Source organism: Mauremys reevesii, linkage group 18 (genome assembly GCF_016161935.1).
Source record: "Mauremys reevesii isolate NIE-2019 linkage group 18, ASM1616193v1, whole genome shotgun sequence".
NCBI lineage: Eukaryota > Metazoa > Chordata > Testudines > Geoemydidae > Mauremys > Mauremys reevesii.
Genome location: NC_052640.1, coordinates 27,549,218 through 27,561,491, shown reverse-complemented (window position 1 = coordinate 27,561,491; position 12,274 = coordinate 27,549,218). Strand labels below are relative to the sequence as shown.

General features: G+C 46.8%; 1 long non-coding RNA gene across 1 annotated transcript; it reads right to left on the bottom strand.

Annotated features, from left to right (window-relative positions):
* Nucleotides 1–2,716: 2,716 nt before the first annotated feature.
* Nucleotides 2,717–5,889, bottom strand: LOC120386399. Its single transcript, XR_005589701.1, has 3 exons — nt 5,808–5,889; nt 4,791–4,871; nt 2,717–3,390 (listed from the first exon to the last, which is right to left on the bottom strand). It is a non-coding gene; the product is annotated as an uncharacterized LOC120386399 (long non-coding RNA).
* Nucleotides 5,890–12,274: the final 6,385 nt, after the last annotated feature.

The following is a 12,274-nucleotide window of genomic DNA, read 5'->3' as shown; positions in this document are numbered from 1 at the left end:
GTGTAACATACACATTGAGAGCTTGGCTAGGGTTTGCATACATTCTGTCACAGTTCAGGGCAGCTGCACCTGTATTTCCCCTCTCAGCAACCCCCCAGTGTGTACATTACACCCACTTAAATTCCCTGGTGCATCAGCAGAGCAGATGTACTAGGTTTGAGTCTAAAGGTACATCTACACTACCCGCTGGATCGGCAGGTAGCTATCTATCTATCAGGGATCATTATCACGTGTAGTGTAGACATGATAAATTGATCCCCGATTGCTCTCCCATCGGCTGCTGAACTCCAGCTTGGCGAGAGGCGGAAGCAAAGTCGATGGGGGAGCGGCAGCCGTCAATCCAGCGCCACGAGGATGCAAAGTAAGTGATTCTAAGTCGATCTAAGTACGTCGACTTCAGCTACGCTATTCTCATAGCTGAAGTTGTGTATCTTAGATCGATTCCCCCCAGCGTAAACCAGGCCTAAGGAGGGTCAACTTACACCACCATATACATCACCTCTGAATCTGACCACCTCCCTACTGACAACTGACTGATAGCTGTGCTGCTTGGGAAGGCTGGGGATGCCAGTTTGGGTGAGATTCTCTGACCCAAGGAGAAGGAACCCCACCCAGACCATCTTCAAAGCACAATGCAAGCCACATGTCTTCACATAAACATTCCCTCCAGAGGGAGGCTGAAGGAACAGCCCTCACGGGCAGATGATGATGAAAGAAGGAAGGAGGAAGTGTGTGAGTCGGTGAAGACTCTGGATCTGTCTACACGGCAATGTAAGCCCAGAGTTAGTGGGACTCAAGTCAGCTGACCCATGTCAGAGAATGCCGGGCTTGAGCGTTTACACTGATTCTTAACTCTACATGAAGAATTCTGTAAGCTGAGGCTCAGTCATCTACACTGCTGCACAATGAACCAATTCACACCAACCATATCCCAGCCTCCCTAATGCCCTCCCAAAATGTGGCTACTCTAGTCCTCTGACTGTGGTGCATCATGGGGAAAACTTTACTGCCCACCCTGCACATTACAGGAAGTTTGAGCAGCCACCAACACAGCCTGCCAAGCAACAAGGAGGAAACCCATTTGTGAGATGTTTCCTGGCTCATGCTTTCATTCCTGGGTCAGAGTTTCCGTGGGATGCTGGTGGACATTTTGGTGCCATTTTCTGATCCACCAAAGGCACCTGACAGAGCTTAGGATCACGCAGGAGGAGGTGGAGGAGGAGTACCTAGGAATGGCAAACTCCAGCTGGCTGATGCTGCTCAGTACACTCTGCAGAGTCACTGATACCCCCTGCATTGAGCAGCACTGCTGGCGCACGCCACAAGCACAGACTGGTGGGACCTCATCATCATGCAGACCTGGGACGAGCAGCATTAGGTGCAGAACATTTGCATGAAAAAAGCTACATTCCTGGAGCTCTGTGAGTAGGTTCCCCCCACCCTCCAGCATAAAGACAGTCCAGAAGGGGGTTTTTATATCCATCTGGAAGCTGGCTACACCGGACTGCGATAGGTCCGTTGCCAACCCATTTCGGGTTGGAAAGTAGACGGTGGGTAAAGTGGTGGTGGAGGTTTCTGAGGAATCAGACATGTGGTTTTCTCCAAGGTGGTGGACATTAAAGAGATTCCTAACGTAACTTCTGGCTTTGAGAGAATGGGGTTTCCTAACTGCGCTGGGGCCATCGATGGGACTCATGTGCCCACAGTTTGCCCTCCCCAAAGGAGCACATGAGTACATAAACTTCAAAGGTACTACTCCATTGGTATGCAGGCCTTCACAGACCACAGAGGTAAATTTATGAACGTCAACATGCGATGCACTGGGAAAGTTCATGATGCCAAGGTTTGTTGTCACTCAGGAGTCTACATTCATGAACAAGCTGGGACACTATTCCCACCAAATAGCATTGTTATAAATGGAGTTACTGTCCCCACCATTGTTCTGGGGGACCCCGTATGCCCCCTTTTGCCTTGGCTTATGAAACCATACCTGGGTTTCAGAGCCCTAGAAAAAGAAGGTTAAATTACACTCTCAGCGGGTGTAGAACGGTAGCTGAATATCCTTTTGAGAGATTGAAAGACTGCTGGCGATGTCTACAGACCAGTTTGGATGCCAGTGTCATCAGTGCTGTCCACATCTCTGTGGCTTGCCGTGCTCCTCACAATCTGTGTGAAGCCAGAGGTGAGCCATTTCCCCCCTGAATGGGCCTATGAAAGTGAGGGGCTGCTGAATTGGTATGCTGAGCCTGAAAGGACACCTACCACGCCTGGAGCTGGCTCCGCCCAGGCAACAGAAGTCAGGGATGTTTTGTGCTCCCTCAATCTGGACTTGCATGAGGGAGTACAGTACCTTTATGAATGTGCTTGTGGGTGAGGGCTATTTGATTGTGGGGGTTCAGTGCTTGGGGAGAGGTGGGGGCTTGATTGCTGTGCAATGTACTTATGAATGACATGCCAACTTATGAAATGGGGTGGCGTGGGGAACAATTCACAGTATGGATTCATATAAGGGTGTGTGACTGAAGTGTGGATTGCTGTACCTAACCACACAGAGGCATAGTGTTTGCTGATTAACTCCTAATTGTTCCGGATCATGGGTTTCGCTTTCTTATTTCAAATGGTGATTGTATGATGAGATGCAGTGGTAGCAATTAACTTTCTTAATGATGCAAAAAGCTTTATTTGTAAATGTGTTAAAACAGTACAATTGTCACCCACTGCCAAGCAGGACAGCTGCCATTACAACACTCAAACACCAGTTACAACAGAACCGTTCCAAAACAAACAAACGAAAGTGCATCAAGTCCAAATAAGACAGAAACCCTCCTACCTCTGCACTTCCCCAGACCCCCCATTCTCCTTTCCCTTTCACAGGTTTCCATGCACTTGGCACTGGGGAGGGCAGTGGAGGCATCCATAGTAGAGGGCATCAAGACGGAGGATTGCATGGGGCTAAGTTGCCCTGCCCAGACGTCCATGGGGCCTGATTGCATGGGCCACTCAGCCATGAAGTTTGCCAAGCGGTTTCTGGGCTGAAGGTATGTCACAGGGGAATTGGGGCATGGTGGTGGGAGAGGCAGCAGTAGCCGGCACTCTTATAGCCATGACTGAGGTGAGATGCTCAAACAGTTCTCTCTGCTTAGCTCTGTCCTCCTCCCTTAGCTGCATTCCTGTTCCAGGAGCTGCGTAGCAAGTGCCTGCTCCCACGCTGAAACCCTGTCCTGTGTTTCTAGTGCTGGACCTGCTTGTTGGCCCTCTCCATAACCTTAGCCCTCAGCTCATCACAGAAATGCCTCCTCTTGGAACAGCCCATGAAGGTCCATTGGGCCAAACTTGTACTGTGCTAGGGTTGAGCTATGGAGGTCCAGCAGCCAGTAGAGGTCGGGAGGCCTGCAATAGGGCAAGATGCAGAAGGTTATTGTCTCAAATAGCTCATAAATAATTCATGCGGAATTTCAAGGACATAGAATCCTAGGACTGGGGGTGGGGGCGGAATAGCCCATCTCCTCATTATGATGTCCAGCCATAGGCTTTATTTCCAACACACCAATTTTAGTTAATTCATTGGTCCTCTCCTCCTCTTGTTTACCAATCACAATAGTAATGCAGTCCTGGAGCGGTATCAGTAAAACCCTTTTTGTTTAAATTAATTCAGTCCTTCCATCTCCTTCTCACATCTTTTCCTAAACAATTTCATATAACAGATCCTTGTGACAATTAATGAACTTTCACTCACTTTTCCTAATTGAGCTCACAATTAGGATAGGTCCAATTACCACATTATTTTCCACCATATCAGAACTAGAGTGTGGGCCAGATTCTGCTGGGTGGATCCCAACGAGCAGCATGGAGTGCAGGGCAGAAGGAATCCCAGCACGGAAATCCACCATGACAAGCTCCTGACAATCTGAGAGCTTTGCAAACTAGCCAGAGGAGAGAGATCTGAGCTGCCCCATATGCATAAACACACTATCGCCAGCTCGTACCTTTCAGGGGCCAGCAAAACAAGTGATTTCCCCGAAAGCAGTAAAATTCATTATTTCTTGCACTCCTTACCCTCCATCGAAGGAGGGATGTGGCTGCAATTCTGGGAGCTTTCATGGTCTGAAGATTCAGTGAAGCATGTGCTTTGCTGCAGAGGTTAGCAAGGAAAAAACAAATGCAAACCTGGCTGCTTGGTGCTACAGTTTTTAGGAGGGCGAGCAAGCCCCGAGTATCAGACACAAGCCATATGAAGTCACAGCTTTAGACTGGTCCATTATCGGGCAGTTCCCAGTTAGGCTTATTGCATGAGTGAGCTAATCAGGGCTGAGTCTGGAGCTGTTGACCATTACATGTTCGGGCAAGTCTAACTTGATTAGGGGCCAGCTCCGTGCATGCTGCTGCCTCTTTCTCCCCCAGATTAATGTCCCTAAATTAGAGCAATCAACTAAACATACAAACAAATATATTGCAAGCTCAGCCCAGTAAAGGGCAATTGCTCTCCTAAGCACACACTTAGGCCTGGGCTGCACTAGCAAGGTGTGTGTGTGTGTCAAACTAAGATACGCAACTTCAGCTACGCTATTCGCGTAGCTGAAGTCGAAGTATCTGAGTTCGACTTACCTGGCCGTCCTCATGGCGGCGAGTCGACTGCCGCGGCTCCCCTGTAGACTGCGTTTACTCCTCCTGCTGAGGTGGAGTATGGACGTCGATTAGCAGATCAATTGATCGCGTCCAGATGAGATGTGATAAATCGATCCCTAATATATCAAACACTACCTGCCGATCTGTGGGTAGTATAGATGTACCCTTAGACTGGGGCACAGCACCCCAGATAGCAGCTCATTCAAAGGTTACTCCTTCCTTTGGGGCATGGGGTATATTCACACCTGCAGACAGAGAGGGAAGAAACCCACAAAGGAGGTGTGTATATAATGCACCTGCTCAATCTACCTGCCACATGGAAATGTGAGAGCAGGGAAATGTTCTTAATGCAAACCAGGCAGGAGTAAGAGGTGGGAAAGCACTTTTCCCCCTGAGGTATGGCCAATCCCAAGGCTTTTGATAGTTGGTTTTAAATACTTCCTCCATAATGTCTAGTGGAGTTCCTCATCTGAGAGAAAGGGAGATGCAGCAGGAATGAATTACAGTTCGGAGAGGAATTAGGTCCACTAAGTGAGTGCCTGTTTGGAAATTCCCACACAGCTTGCAAGGCATTGATCAAATCCGGGTCTTTGCTGGGAATTTCAGGAAAATGGCTCATGAGTGGAACCTTCGGCTTCAGGTCTGAGGAGCTAATTGCTGCCAGTTCATTAAGGATTGCTAAATAACAACGCTTTGCATAGCACATTTTACCCAATGAGCTCAGAGCATTTTCAAAGCTGGGTAAGATGAATAGATGTTAAGGCCAGGCAGGACCTTTACGATCATCTACTCTAACCTCTGGTATAACACAGGACAGAGAATGTCACCCAGTGATTCTGGCATCCAGCCCAACACTTCCCATTGAGTTAGAATGGGTCTTTTACAAAGACACCCATTCTTGATGTAAAGACTTTGAGTGCGCCTATACAGCAAAAAAAAACCCCAATAAACCATGGCAGAACTATAACTAAAAATAGCTGTGTAGCCATTCTCGCTCGGGCTGGAGCTCAGGGTCTGAAACCCAGCGCCCGGAAGGGCTCAGAGTGTGGGCTCCAGCCCAAAAAGGAATGTGTACATTGCTATTTTGAGCCTTGTAACACAAGCCCTGTGAGCTCGAGTTAGCTGGCCTGGGCTCTGAGACTTGCTGGCCTATTTTGGATTTTTTTGCAGTGTAGACATACCCTTTAAATGAGAGAATCCACCAAGGCCCTAGGTGAGTTGTTCCCTCACTTATATGTAGTCTGAGTTTATCTAGCTTCAGCTAGATTAAAGAACCTTCTATTATCAGAAATCTCTCCCCATGCGGGTGCTTAGAGACCGTCCCCAAGTCACCTCTTCAGCTTCACTTTGATAGATTAAATAGATCGTTCTCCTTCAGTCTCTCATGAGAAGGCAGATTTTCCAAACCTTCAGTCTTTCTTGTAGCTCTTTCCTGAACCTTTCTAGTTTGTCTACAGCCTCTTTGAAGTGTGAAGCCCAGAACCGGACACAGTATTCAGCAATGATCTCCTCATGCATCCAAGAATTGTGTTCACCCTCTTAGCTACATCATCCGCTGGAAGCGAAGGTTCAGTTGATTTTCTAGCTTTTCCCCTAAGTCACTGCATTCCAGAATCCTGTCTCCCATCTTGGCAGTGTGACCTGCATTCTTTGTTCCATGATTTATGACCCAGTATTTGGCTGTAGCGAGATGCGTGTTGTTTAAACGAGCCCACCTTACCAAAGGATCCAGATTGCTCTATATAACTGAGCTGTCTCCATGGCTATTTACCGCTACACCAATGTTTGTGGTATTTGCATACTTTACCTGCAATGATTTTATGTTTTCTTTCAGATCATTAATAATTATAGTGAATAGCATTGAGCCAAAAACAGATCCCTGCGGAACCCCACTACAGACACCCCGTTGGATGATGTTTTCCCATTTACAATTACTTTTTCAGATCTCTCAGTTAGCCAGTTTAAAATCATGTACTATGGGACACATTGCATCTGTACAGTGCTCATTTTTTTAATTATAATGTTGTGTGGGACTGAAATTGTTAAGTAAATCTGCAAATAATATCACCACTGAACAGATGCTAAGTGATTCACCCAAAGTCAGACAATAGGACAGTGGCAGTCAGGATTAGAACCTGACTTTAAAACTCCTCTTCTAACTTTTAGACCAGTGGTTCTCAAACAAAGGACCGAGCCAGTCAGGGAGATGACATGGTGTAAAGCAGTGGTTCTCAACCTAGGGCCGCCGCTTGTTCAGGGAAAGCCCCTGGCGGGCCGGGCCAGTTTGTTTACCTGCCGCATCTGCAGGTTCGGCCAATCGCAACCAACGACACACCCAGCAGGTACGGAAGAGAGTTCGGTTTACAGAGTCCTGCTGAAGTCCACTTTCCTCCTTTCTCCTCCCCGCTGGAGGGGCAAAGTGCTCAGCTGAACATGAGGAAGGACCTGTCTCTCCGGTGCTTCCCCTCCTGGCAATAATGCCCATGTTTCCTAGGAGACTGGATGTGATGTCTCATGGACCATCTCATCCCAAGTGACTCTTTCAGTCACTTCCCTTTTGCTTGATCTTCCTCCTATTGGTCAGGATTCAGACTCTCCAGCACACCGTATGTCTCATTGCACAGCATGTCTGTCAAATCCTTGTGGCAGGCTAGTCAACGAGATACTTTTGCACAATTCCCTTAGCGCCAGTGCCTCAAGCCATCTGCGTGTAACCAGGAGCCCTGGTGTTATTAGAACATGAGGAATTCATGATGCTCCAATAGATTCATTATGGTTCTGGAGCTGCATTTGTATCTCCAGAGCTGATTTGGATTCCCTCACCTTCAGAGATCAATCCGTTTTTTTCTTTAAAAAGATTTTTTTTTGCAGTGTAAACCACAGAATACCCCACCGCCTTGCCGTCCAGACACAAATAATCTGAGCCTCACAAGCGCGTCTAATTCACATGAATAATTTATGCAAAGTAATAAGTTCTTGATACCAATAAACAGAATAAATACAACTCCCAGAGACCACATTACCAACTAGAATTCATTTCTACGTTGAGAGAAAATTGTTATGATCAAGTAAGGAGAGGAATAATCTCCATCAATAACACTTGCTTATTATCTCATTGTTTTATTCGTGCAGTGATACATGTCTGCATAGTGTACAATTCATCCAGCCGTCCCGGGATTGGCTAAGAAGTTATTTCAGCAGGTATTATACTCATCGTTTCTCATCACCAAACAGACACTATTGGAAGTTTTTCTTGTTTCGCGCGACGCATTAGATCACTTTTAGCAACAAGCCGAGCAGACCCTAAACATATTTTCTGTGGCCAATGCTGAGACACCATCTCTCTCATTTGTAAAATACATATTTTCCTTAATTCCATCTCAGTATTCACTGCATGAGACATAAAATACTATTATATGAGACCAATAGCACATCACATTTCAGCAGTAACAGATCTGAGGAGCTATTTTGTATCACTAGCTGCTCTTTATTTCTGTTTTTACGTATACTTTCTGCAATTCCGGTCCAGATCACCTTTTCCCATTACTTTCCCGCTTCTGCCATTTTGGCATTCTCTAATGAACTCAAAAGCTTCATACAGTCATTTGAATATGTGCTGCGTGTTACCCAGTCTACTTAGTACTGTTACCTCTAATGTCATTTTCGAAAGTTTATCGTAATAACTAAAATTGCTTCACAAAATATCCTTTACCTGGAAATGACCGAAGAAAACCGTCTGGGGTAATGTGTGATGCTAGCTGGAGTTGTTTACATAATTTCATCAGACCATTAGTAGATCTGGAGAATATATATTATGCCACAATCCCTGATTCCCTAATTTCATGCACTTCCATTTCCGATGGGGACTCGGGATGTCAGCAAATAGGGAGAAATGATGAATATTTAATACTTTGTGCTAGCTTTTTAGTGCCTTACCACACATTTATCTAGCAAGATTTACAACAGGGACAACGTTTGCCTGCATTTACTTAGCAGCCCAGAGTAGCTCCCTCAGCAAGAATCTCTCTTTCGTTCAGCATGGAGAAGATCAGCTCCCTTTGGCAGAGAAACTCCCCACTCCCCTCTACAGACATTAATTGCAAAAGCCAGGGAAGAGGAGTGTCAGTTTGGAAATGTTTGCTGGCTAAACTGAAAGTGTGACGCTAAAGAGGGCCCAAGCCCAGGGAGATCACTGATATTAGTTCAGCGCCAGGACCTGGGTGCTTTTCCAGCAAGCTGCAGCCCAGTCCTGGAGCAAGTCGTGGGCAGCACTCTGAAGCAGCAGGCTGCAGACTGCGGGATGGCTCTGTGCAAACATGAGTCCCCCAGCAGGGCACGTACTGCTCCTTGCATTGTTCATTTTTATATCACATTCCATTTCCTCTGCTCTTCAGGTTTCAATACTTGGCAGGTTTTTGTATCAAGCATGCAGGACAGAGTCACAGCTTGTCGGGAAGGTTTGCCAATGGTGTAGATGGCAAAGGGGATGTATAGCTCCTGAGAGATGTGGGAGATGGTTTGAGGTCATGACATAAAGAAATTAGCTGCATGTGCCTGCTAAACTGATCATCAGTGAGAAAAATAAAGAAGGTGTCATTTAAATTGTCATCCTTAAGTTTCAGGGTAAATGGCTCCATGAGATGCATGGGGCAGGTCTTCTGGAGCGGTTGTTTCAGGCTGTCTGCAGACTCAGGCAAACATCATGGCAGAGGCTATACTCATTTCATCATTCCAACTTTGTTTTCACAACTATTAGAGAGAGAGATTTTTCAGATGAAAATTCTGGAACACGATTCACAGTTAAGAGGTGGTTTCATGGCAATTTTCTTGGCTGCATAATCACAGAATATAGGGCACTCTGCTATAGTGGATAGATGTTTAAAGTAATTTCTGTGGAGTGTCTTGGGTGAAACTCCATTAAGTTCCACCTGGATCTTCCATAACGATTAAGAAAAACACCCTTTTGAAATTATCCCATTGGGAAATTTCACTTTTCCCAGGGAAAATTTTGAAAGTGTCCCCCCCGCTCCCCACCCGCACACACTTTCCTACACTTTCTTACATTTCCCAACTTAGTTGGAAAACATGGAAGAATGGAGGTGGGGAAAACCCCCTTTTCACTCTTCAAAGTAACCCTTTCACTTTTCAGTGTTCATGCCATCAGAGAGAAAGGAACATGTTCAACACGTTCTGACTCTTTTCTGACTGGCAGAAGTTGGGAAACAAGCACCAAGCGTGGACAAGTGGGTTCTCCCCCCCTCCCGCTCTTTCCCATATTGTGGAAGAATCAGAAAGTGGGGGAAATCCCATCATTTCAATATGAAAAAAAATCAACATTGCTGAATTATCTTCCCCAAACTTTGCATTTTTTTTCCAGAAAATTAAAAATGAATTGCTGTGAAGGGGTCCCTGAGTGGGAGGCACTGGGCATAGGGATATGTGAGGGAGGTAGTTGGGTTCGCTCTGTGGTTCTCAACCAGATAACCACGGTTCTAAGGGAAAAGAATTTCTTCTGAATAGTTTCAACCACGTCTAGCTTACACCGTCTTGACAAGCCCTTGTGCAATTAATGATACTCATCCCATATTTCTCTCACCACTTCCCTATAGCTCAGGCTACATGATTTTTCCTGTGCTGTAACGGACCTGACTTTCTAGTACCCAACACTATGTTTTACACATCTTAGTCTGAACATATTCCTGCCCCCTTTCCGCATGGAGGATTTCTTTCTCTTTAGACACAAACCAGAACATTTACTGAATTCCCTTCTTTGACCCAGCCCTGCTGGAATGACTCTCAGTACCTGGGCTTAATTCCTCATGGCCTTTCTTTGTATCCTAAGTGCAGGCCCCTCAGACCACGCTGAGGCAGTGTGAGACTCACACGCACGTTCCGGGTCCCAGGTAGAATGTCGTGGCCGGAAGAAGCCTGCTTTTGTCATTCCGGCTCTGCTCTGTGAGTCTGGGTTCAACTTCTGCCTCTGCCACAGGCTTGTGATGTGACCTTGATCAAGTCACTTAATTTCTCATCTCCGAAGTAGGAAAAACAACACTTCCTTTCTCCCACCCTTGGTCTGTCTTATCCACTGAGGCAAGGCCTGTCTGTTACTCTGTGCAGGTACCACGTACAGGTCTTGTACTGTCTCTGTGCAGGTACCAGGCCAAGCCCAATCTTAGCAGAGGTTCTACTCACTCCTTTCGTACAATAATCATAGAATCCCTCAAGAGTTCAGCTCTCTTGATAGTCAATGGCCTTGGATGCTACCAAAATTCAGCTCAACTTGCCTCATCCAAGGAAACCTCCCTCCCCGACTAACTGACTCTGGCAATATCCCTTCATCTACAAGAAAAAAGGAGATTTGCCTCTGGTTTTTCTCCTAATAAATCACCATATCCCAGGAAACCACCTGGGGCTGCTCCCTTATCGCTGATCAGCGTCTGTATTGCTGAGAAGTTTCTTCTTCCCTCCTTCACCTTTTGAAAAAGTCTTGTTATTGCTGGTATAGGAGATGTTTGCTTCTGTTTCCCTCTCTCCTGATCTCTGGAGCCGTTAACGTGTCAGCACACTCTGTAGCACTATCGTTCGTTTTCTGCAGATCATTGGAAATAGACTCCTCACTCCTCTCCCTTTGTGAGGGCAGCCCAGCGCCATCATCCGGGTAAGCGCTTTGCCAGCTTGTTCCCCTTCCATTGTAAACGCTCACGTGGGTTGTGTTTATTCTTGGCTCTGCCGCCCAAGGACGCAGCAGAGTTGGATTGTTTCACTAAGCAAATCTCCATCCGGGAATTTCCACTCTAGGCACATCACCCTTGTTACAGTCTGGGCACATCACCTGGGTTCCTTCTCTCAGGCAGCCTGATGTGAATCAGCCGTTCCGGGATTGATTATCGTTCCCTGTTGATACTGTAGTAATCCCCACCGGCCCTATCAGAGTCAGGGCTGCACTGATCCGTGTGCTGTACAAATACACAGGAAAGAGCAGTCTCTGCTTCCAAGAGCTCCCAGTCTTGTTAGTGGAATGACGGTGCCCTGAAGAGAGGTTACTTCACATTCTCCCTTCACACAACACAGCCGCAGACAGCGGCCACTAAGCTGGAGGAATGGCTATGGGCCAGAACTAGCTGGAAAAGAGAAACAAAGTTCTGTGGTGCTCCCCCTCCATTTTTCATTGTTTGATCATTTCCTCTGCAAGCCCCTCCTTCAGCCCCCCCGCCCCCTGACTTCAGCACAGCCATTCCCATTTACACCAGCGAAGGAGCGAGGCCCTGCCATTTGGTTGCCCGAGATTGAAACAGTCTCCTTACAAGATTTCCTTTTCAGATGTGTTCATGCAACTGCCCCCCTCTGGAAGTCACATCAGCCCCACCTGCCACATACGACCGACATCTGCTACAGCAATTGGAGATTTTCTATTCTTCAGATGGAGATGGGGCCATGCCGGGCTTCTGGCGAAGAGTGGCCAGAGTTCTACCCTCGTTTGTGACCCTGACACCCTGAATACCCCGGATGTGTGGGATAGGGAGGGGTTATAGCTTTTAAGCCCTGAGTGGCAACTTGACAACACTTAACCTCCTATCCAGGGACCCTACCCCATCCCCCAGCAAAGGCAGGTGCAACATATTCTAAGCTCAGTGCTCTATTGGCATGA